Below are 7,542 nucleotides of genomic sequence, written 5' to 3' on the forward strand. Positions count from 1 at the left end.
TCGACTCAAGGGACCGGAGCATGGATGAAGCCGCCGTCTATCGTGGGAGTCATGAAAGAACGGGCGTTGTCATCCTGCATTTGTAGCATTGTGTCGATGTCACTGTTGGACGGTTGATTTCTGAGGTAGAACTGCCCCGAGGTACGAAGGACATCTTGATGGATGATTTCCGCAAACTCCGACTGGATGCGAAAGAATTCTTGTCGGAGGTCCGCGTCCTGGATTGCCGACACGCTCGCGGCCCAATCTTGGAGTTTACTCGGTAGCAGAAGTTGATGATGGTCCCGTACGATCGCCCGCATGTGATGGATGGCGTAGTAGGCACCCTTCTGACCGCCAGGCGGCTGCTTGACGCAGAAGAACGTCGTATTGTGGGAGAACACGTGCTTGCCGTACTTACGAATAGGCCTGGTGAAGGTGCCTCCAGATTGGGCGTAGCCGGGGAGAACATCATCAAGAACCTTCTTGACATTTGTGTAGTCTACGTTCGACTGACGGTCCGGGTCGAAATACGTGGCCATGGAATATTTGGGGCTTAGGAGGATGAGCGTGCAACGTGTGTCACTGCAGAAAACACGGAATGTTAAAAGAAAAACGATCGAAAAGTAAGAATTCATATGTTACGGGCCGGTTGAGGGTTGGACTTACTCGGGAAAGTAAGGCACGAGGAAGTTATCCTTATCTTGGTTTGCCAGAATGACGCCTTCGAGGTAAGAACTCGCGACTTGCCGGTCCCCAGCGCTGCCCAAGATCTTGGCACGCATGTAGAAGGGGTCGACTATCACGATGTCCGGGGTCTTGTCGCGAATGATCCGCATCTCCATACTCAGCGAAAATAGCCGAACGAAGGTGTAGTGCAGCGGATGAAGGTTAAACATAGCAAAGATGTCATCAAACCGCAGGATGATCGTACCCCCGATGTCGCCATCCACAAAGCCCTTGCCCTCTGGCACCTTGGCCACGAAAACCGGGTATGACACATCCTTCTCTCTGAGACGCCGCTTCTCCAAAGAAAGAACACTGTCGTGCAGACTCCGCATAGCACCGGTTGCAGCATTGAGCATATTTGGTGGTAGCATCGCCCTACCCGCCACATGCACCCTCCTCGAGATATCCTGCGGTGAAGGTGGCCCGTCCTGAGCACGGATCGTACTCGGTGCCGGCTGGCTCGCACCCTTCTTAGTCTTTCTTTTGCGTGCCTTCTTCTTCTCCTGTAATGGGACCGAGTTCTGCTCACAGACCGCCTTCTTGAGTGTGTTGGGGCTGATAATATTTCGCACCTCGCCTATCTGAGGCTCGGTGAAGTCGGCAGCTGGAGGCGTCTCCCGAGAGCTGAACGCCAGACGGCGCCTGTTGCAACTTGGCTTCTCCGCGGTACGAGCTAGATCGCACACGTCTTTTGTTGGGTTTGGTTCTTGAGAAGGAGGCCCCATGAAGTCGCCATCGTACCCATGCTCGGCAAAGTACTGATCGATGTTGCCAAATATATCATCGTCGTCGTCGTTGTCGTTCTGATCCTGTGCCATATGCATGTTTGGATCCAGTGGCATAGGGATGTCCGGCACCGTTACGGCGGTCTTGCCATGGGGCCGACTTGGCGCCGGCACGACTGGCGGTGTTGTCTTTGGGGTGGTGTCCCCCGCCCCCAAACGAATCTGGCTCTTTGGCCAAAGCAGGGGCCAGCTCAGGCAGGCGCTGAGGGTCATCACGTCATCATCGTCGGCCCCGACGGGTCGAATCGGAGGTAACAAGTCGTCGCAGCCTGGCAGCACCCGAACCAGTTGAACCCTAAACAAGTTGGGTGGCATCTGGGTACCGTGGAACAAGGGGTTGCCCGGTTGAACGATTTTGCCCTTGGCGACATCGACCAACTCGTTGTTCACGAAGTGGAGGAGAGTGCACGGAATGTCGGCGGCGCCCTGCGAAAACATGTAGGGCGTCAGGGATGCCCAGTCAAAGGCAAGGAGATGAAGTCCTCGGCCGAGAGAGGCTTAATTAGTTACCGTGATGATGGCCTCGAGCTCGGCTAATGTCGAGGCACCGCCAACGGCGGGCGTGCAGTTGACGGAGCGGCCGCTTGCTGAAGAGGTGCCGGCCGGCGTACACCCGGGTGCATTAAGCTCCCGTGCCGGTGTCGGAGACACCAATGCCGCCTCCGCCGGAGGCACCAATGGCCCCGCCATCGCATTATGCGAGTTGCTGGCCGTGAAGCTAGGAATCGGGGGCGGCCCCTGTTGGCCGCCCGCAATCCACGCACTCAACCCCGAGATCAAGGTAGGCACAAGGGCGGTGATCGTCGCTCCGAGTCGTTGTTCCACTTGCTCTTGGACAATCTCCGGAATCCGCGCCACCTGTGCCTTGAGTTCTTGAACCTCTCGCGCCTGGCTTTCCGAGCTGGTCTTTTTCTCCTTCCACACACCAGCGGTATAGTATGACCCCCATTTTATCGACAAGCCTTTGCCGGCCACACGACCAGCTGATGTCGGCTTACTGAGCTTATCCTTGTTCTTCATTATATTCAACCCCCTATTTAGAGTGGTGTCCCAAGGGTTGCTCTGAGTCGACCCCACGCTACTGCTTTCAGTCGCCTGCGGAAGGAATGTGAACCATTTAGAAATTCGGCTTCATTAATTAGAATGCAACCATATGGAGCTAATTACGCGGGGGTGTATTCCTTACCAGAACAAGCTCAAGCCGCCTGGTCTTCAGATCCGTGGTAAGCTCCTTTGTTTTCGGGTCCTTCTTGTACCGGGCCCTAACAAAGTTCCTGGTCTGCTTGTCACCGTATTTATCGAAGAGGGGCGGTAGGCCTTGCTCGGCACGGTCCGCCTCCTCCTTGTCCCATATAGGCTCCGCCACTCTGTAACCGCCGGGACCGAGTGTGTGTTCCCCTATGTTCAGCTCCCGCATTTGTTTCCCCCACTCACTTGATTGGGAGCTTGCGGTGCTCGAGCAATTGATCTTGAAGTCGTTGTAGTCATCTTCGGTGATCGAAGGATTTTTCTCCTTGATCTTCTCATAACTCTCACCTTTCTCGATCATTCTCTTCACATTGCTTTTCCAAGTAGACAGGGCCTTGCTCATCTTCGTGAGGGCAGCATTGTTCACTTTATTCCCTTTGAGGCTTGTGTTTTCGAATTCAGCGGGGAACTTGTATCGTTCGTGCAGCTTCGTGAAGAGGAGGTGGCGCAAATTCCCCCGGTCAGGATGCCTCAGGTTCTCGGTGTTGATCGAGACGGTGCTCCGGACAATGCACCCGAGCTGAAGCGAGTACCCCTTGACTATTCGTTCGGGCGCCGTTGGATTCCCGTTGGAGTCCACTTCAGTAACTTCCTCCTTGAGGGTGCGGAGCACGATCGGGCGCCGGTCCTTCCGTTGCCTCTTCGGCTGGCTGCTATCTGTGCGTGCGCCGCCATCATCAGTGGTGGCATCCTCGGCGGCACCATCAGTGGTGGCATCAGTGTGGTCATCCTCGGCGGCACCATCCGTGGTCTCAGGATCGGTGGGGAAGGCGGCGGCCTCATACAAGTGAGGTTGTTCCTCCATCTCCTGGGACAGCTCCCAGAATGCCTTGCCGCCCGAACCCCCGGCCTCATCGTTGTGGGCCATGTTTCTCTCTAAATAGAAACAAAGTTTGGTCAAAAAGTTGGTTATTGTCAAGGAACAAGATCATGGTCTCATCATTTAGGGTTTGTCGACACCGAGGCATCCTAAAATCTAAGCTTTTATCATTGAGGGTTTTTCGACGCCAAGGCACCCTAAAAGCCTAACTTTTCATCATTTCGGTTTTTATCGACACCGAGGCACCCTAAAAGCCATGCATTAGTCACAAGTACGCCGGGGCACTTGATCCTACTTAATTAACTACTAAGATACCCCGGCCCATGCATTAGTCACAAGTACGCCGGGGCACTTGATCCTACTTAATTAACTACTAAGATACCCCGGCCCATGCATTAGTCACAAGTACCCCATATGTCCTATTTTTAGCAAAGTCATGCTAAAATTCACGGAAAATTTCAGCATGACCTTTGCTGAAAATAGGACATATGGAGTACCCGAATTTGCCGGAACGGAAGTTAATCGACATTCCGGCAAACTCAAGGGCCTCTCGGGGTACCTGCAAAATCATCACGACATGATGGTCGGAGACAAAACCCAGCAAACTAGCAAAATCATCACAAATTGTTTTCTGTTAAAGATGATCATCATCTTTACAAGTCTTTCTCAATGTGATCACAAGTAATTCAGAGGCATCACAAGTAATTCAGAGAATCACAAGGCATTAGTAGTTCAGTACATGAACAAGTTTTACAAACCCAGATAAGAACAAGTGAATTCTAGTCCCATTGACACTCCTGGTTTTCTACAAACACCAAGTACTAGGGCACACAAAAGTTCTGAAATTTGTGTGCCTAACTGAATTAACTGAATTTTCAGTAACCGAATAAACTGAATTTTCAAAACTGCAAGAATACAATCGAGAAAAATCCAACAGCACTAGAACTGAGCTGATTGACAGTAGTTTTGTTCACTGTTATGTTGGCCTAACTGGATGTTGGCTATCTTTTATAGTGTCTCTGTTACATGCCAGTTTGGTCATTGCTAACTTTTGATATGTTGTGTTTCTGACATATCAGAATCGGATATCCAAAAGAAGAAACAATATAATTTCTAACAAATCATTAGCCTGTTTGCTTCAAAAATAACAGTTCCTGTTGAGATTCCTGGGATCCAATCCCAACCAGTCCATTTGATTAAAATGACTGGATTACTGGAATGAGAATACCAAAAGAACAAGATATAGTCTACAAAAAAAAGAATACAGCCAATCCCCATCACTGTTTTCCCCTCTGGTTCAACCCTCTCACCATTTAAAGCAAAAATCTATATGGACCATCCATTCCTAGTTTGCATAAGTATCTAGTTTTAATTTACCTTCACAAGAGCACCAATAACACCCAAGCTGGTAAGCCTCAAGTACTCAAAAGGTCTTGTCTTGCTGGTAGTATTCAGGAACGGGTACAGGTACAGTGGGATGTGAGCTGCAAAGGAAAAAGAAGAAGACTTAATTATTAACCACTGCTAGTTAAGATTTACTTATTCTGTGAAGTCACCAAAATGAGGAAAGCTTTTTAACAATAAACAATGGAAATATTTAAGACTTGGCATAGAAACAGCAGCGCTTAGTACCATTCAAGAACGGGATCCTGGTCTCAGGGTGTGAAGCAACACACTGCAATTAAAAAAAAGTAAAATGAAATTGAGGGGCAGATGGCAAGCAAGCATGATATGAAAGCAGTAGTATTCTCAATCCACCACAAGGCCCACCAGGAGTGAGGGTTTCCTTTTCTTTCTCATGTAAAAGCATACCTGAAGAAGTGCAAGTGCATTGCAGACACGGTTTGATGCAACTGGCGACAAAGTAGGAGGTGAAAGTGAAGGGTAAATTGACACAATCTCCTGCATAAATTTTCAAAACAGCATGACAGACTGAATAAGGAAAATGTGCAGAACCATCAATAATTTCATATTGAAATAATCAATACACATGGACAACCACCCTTACTTAAATAACAAGAACTGCACAAGTACATATGTACTCTTGCCATTGCGACTGAATTTAGAACAGTGCAATAACTGTAACCTACCTGGAGCAGTGCAGCAACAGTGCCAAAGGAGTGCCACAGCAGTGGAGCAAGGTCTTGAAAAATCTCTCGTTTCTGAAAGAGGAAACTGAGAAACAGATTAGACAATGAATTTTCACCTCCTGCATCCCAGATTTGCAGCCACACTTTAAATGTTAAAGTAAAATAGCTCTATGTATCAACTGTCCAGTTTGGAATATTGTCTTTGGAAAGTTGATGTTTCACTAAGAAAAGAAGGGTCTGTCTAGGACACATTTATGTCACGTCTAACCTTGTGTCCACTATGTTTGTGGTGTATTTTTTTTTGCCCCAGCTTTTTTTTTGTTCCTTGTTGCTGCGTTATTTGTGGGAGCTTAGATGTGACATCCTTAGAAAACATTTAGATGTGAATTAGACAAACTCAGAAAAGAATGACGATGCTTGCATTAGTGGCTCATACCATGGGTTCACACTTTTGGTAGATAAAGAAGTGACAGAAAAAAAATACTATACTAAGTAAACTTCATCACTTATCTAGATAATCTGCAGAAGTAGAACAGATTGTTTCTAACCTATAAATGTCTTCCTATATAGTTTAAACTGTTTAGATTTCCTAACACCACCTCCTGATAAGTTTGCAAAGTCATCAATAGGACAGGATTTCACAAAGTTCACACCCCCGCCCCCCTGTCCTTGAACAGGGTATCTCCACCAGATACTATAATTAAATGTGCACAACCGAAGACCCCTCTAGCCTGCTCCAGCACAAAAATATTCATTGGAAGTTCACTTTTACTAAGAAACAAATACATCAGGAAGCAGGGGATATTAACAAAAATGCACTTCTTGTGGTATTCACTCCTGAGAGATTGTATATGATAACTGCAGTATTTACCATTTTATTCAGGGGTACTATAACAGAAATGGGCACGTCTCTTGTTGTATTCAATCCTAACAGAACAACATATAAGATAACGGCAGTACTTTCCACTTTAATCAGAGCAAGCAGAACTAAAATGGATACAGTTATCTGATGCACACACCGAACTGCCATCCGAGTGTGTCCAACAGAGATCGGCAACCATTCCCGCTACGGATGCTAATAACAGGTAAACCATAGCACATGTTTAAAGAATGTATCATAATAAAAGCTACAAAAATCACATACCAAACCCTACTTGCTTTCGCTACATATCTACAAGTCTACAGCAAGCTAAAGGACTGCACAAAATCACCCAATTTTCTTCATACTCCAGATATGAGCAGGCAGAGTTGCACTAAATTACCAAACACCACAAGCAAGTCATAGAATCGCCCTAAGGAGATCGGAGAGCAACATTTCCATACCAAGCACGGATCAAAGATAACAGATAAAGACGGGCGTGCACTGATCTATACCCTATAACCTTAGATCACCACGTGCGCAGGTGGGGTTAGGTTTACCTCCTCGTAGAGAGGCAGGGGTCGAGGCGGCGTCGGGGCGGCGGGGCAGCGTCCGGGCGGCGGGGTCGGGGCGGCGTCCGGGGCGGCGTCCGGGCGGCGGGGTCGGGGCGGCGTCCGGGGCGGCGTCCGGGCGGCGGGCTCGGGGCGGCGTCCGGGCGGCGGGGTCGGGGCGGGGTCGAGGCGGCGTCGGCGCGGCGTCCGGGCGGCGTCCGGGCGGCGAGGAGAGGGCGAGGGAGGGAGAGGGCGAGGGCGAGGGCGAGGGCGAGGGCGAGGGCAGCGGCGGCGGCGGCGGTGGATCGAGAGGGAGAGAACTGGCGAGGGGGATCGGGCGAAGAACGATCGGGCGAAGGGGGATCGGGCGAAGGGGGGCCACAATACTAATGGCGCACCTCATCATGGTGCGCCATTAGCATGTCCATACTAATGGCGCACCTCACCGTGGTGCGCCATTAGTATTTTTTTTATTTCAGCT

At 49.3% G+C, this 7,542-nt stretch overlaps 1 long non-coding RNA gene across 1 annotated transcript; it reads right to left on the reverse strand.

Annotated features, from left to right (window-relative positions):
- Positions 1-4,998: 4,998 nt before the first annotated feature.
- LOC123041233 (uncharacterized) lies at positions 4,999-5,860 on the reverse strand. The gene is made up of 4 exons (XR_006418432.1): positions 5,652-5,860; positions 5,374-5,463; positions 5,194-5,236; positions 4,999-5,045 (listed from the first exon to the last, which is right to left on the reverse strand). It is a non-coding gene; the product is annotated as an uncharacterized lncRNA (long non-coding RNA).
- Positions 5,861-7,542: the final 1,682 nt, after the last annotated feature.

The sequence above is a fragment of the Triticum aestivum genome, chromosome 2B, assembly GCF_018294505.1.
Source record: "Triticum aestivum cultivar Chinese Spring chromosome 2B, IWGSC CS RefSeq v2.1, whole genome shotgun sequence".
NCBI classification, from domain to species: Eukaryota; Viridiplantae; Streptophyta; class Magnoliopsida; order Poales; family Poaceae; genus Triticum; species Triticum aestivum.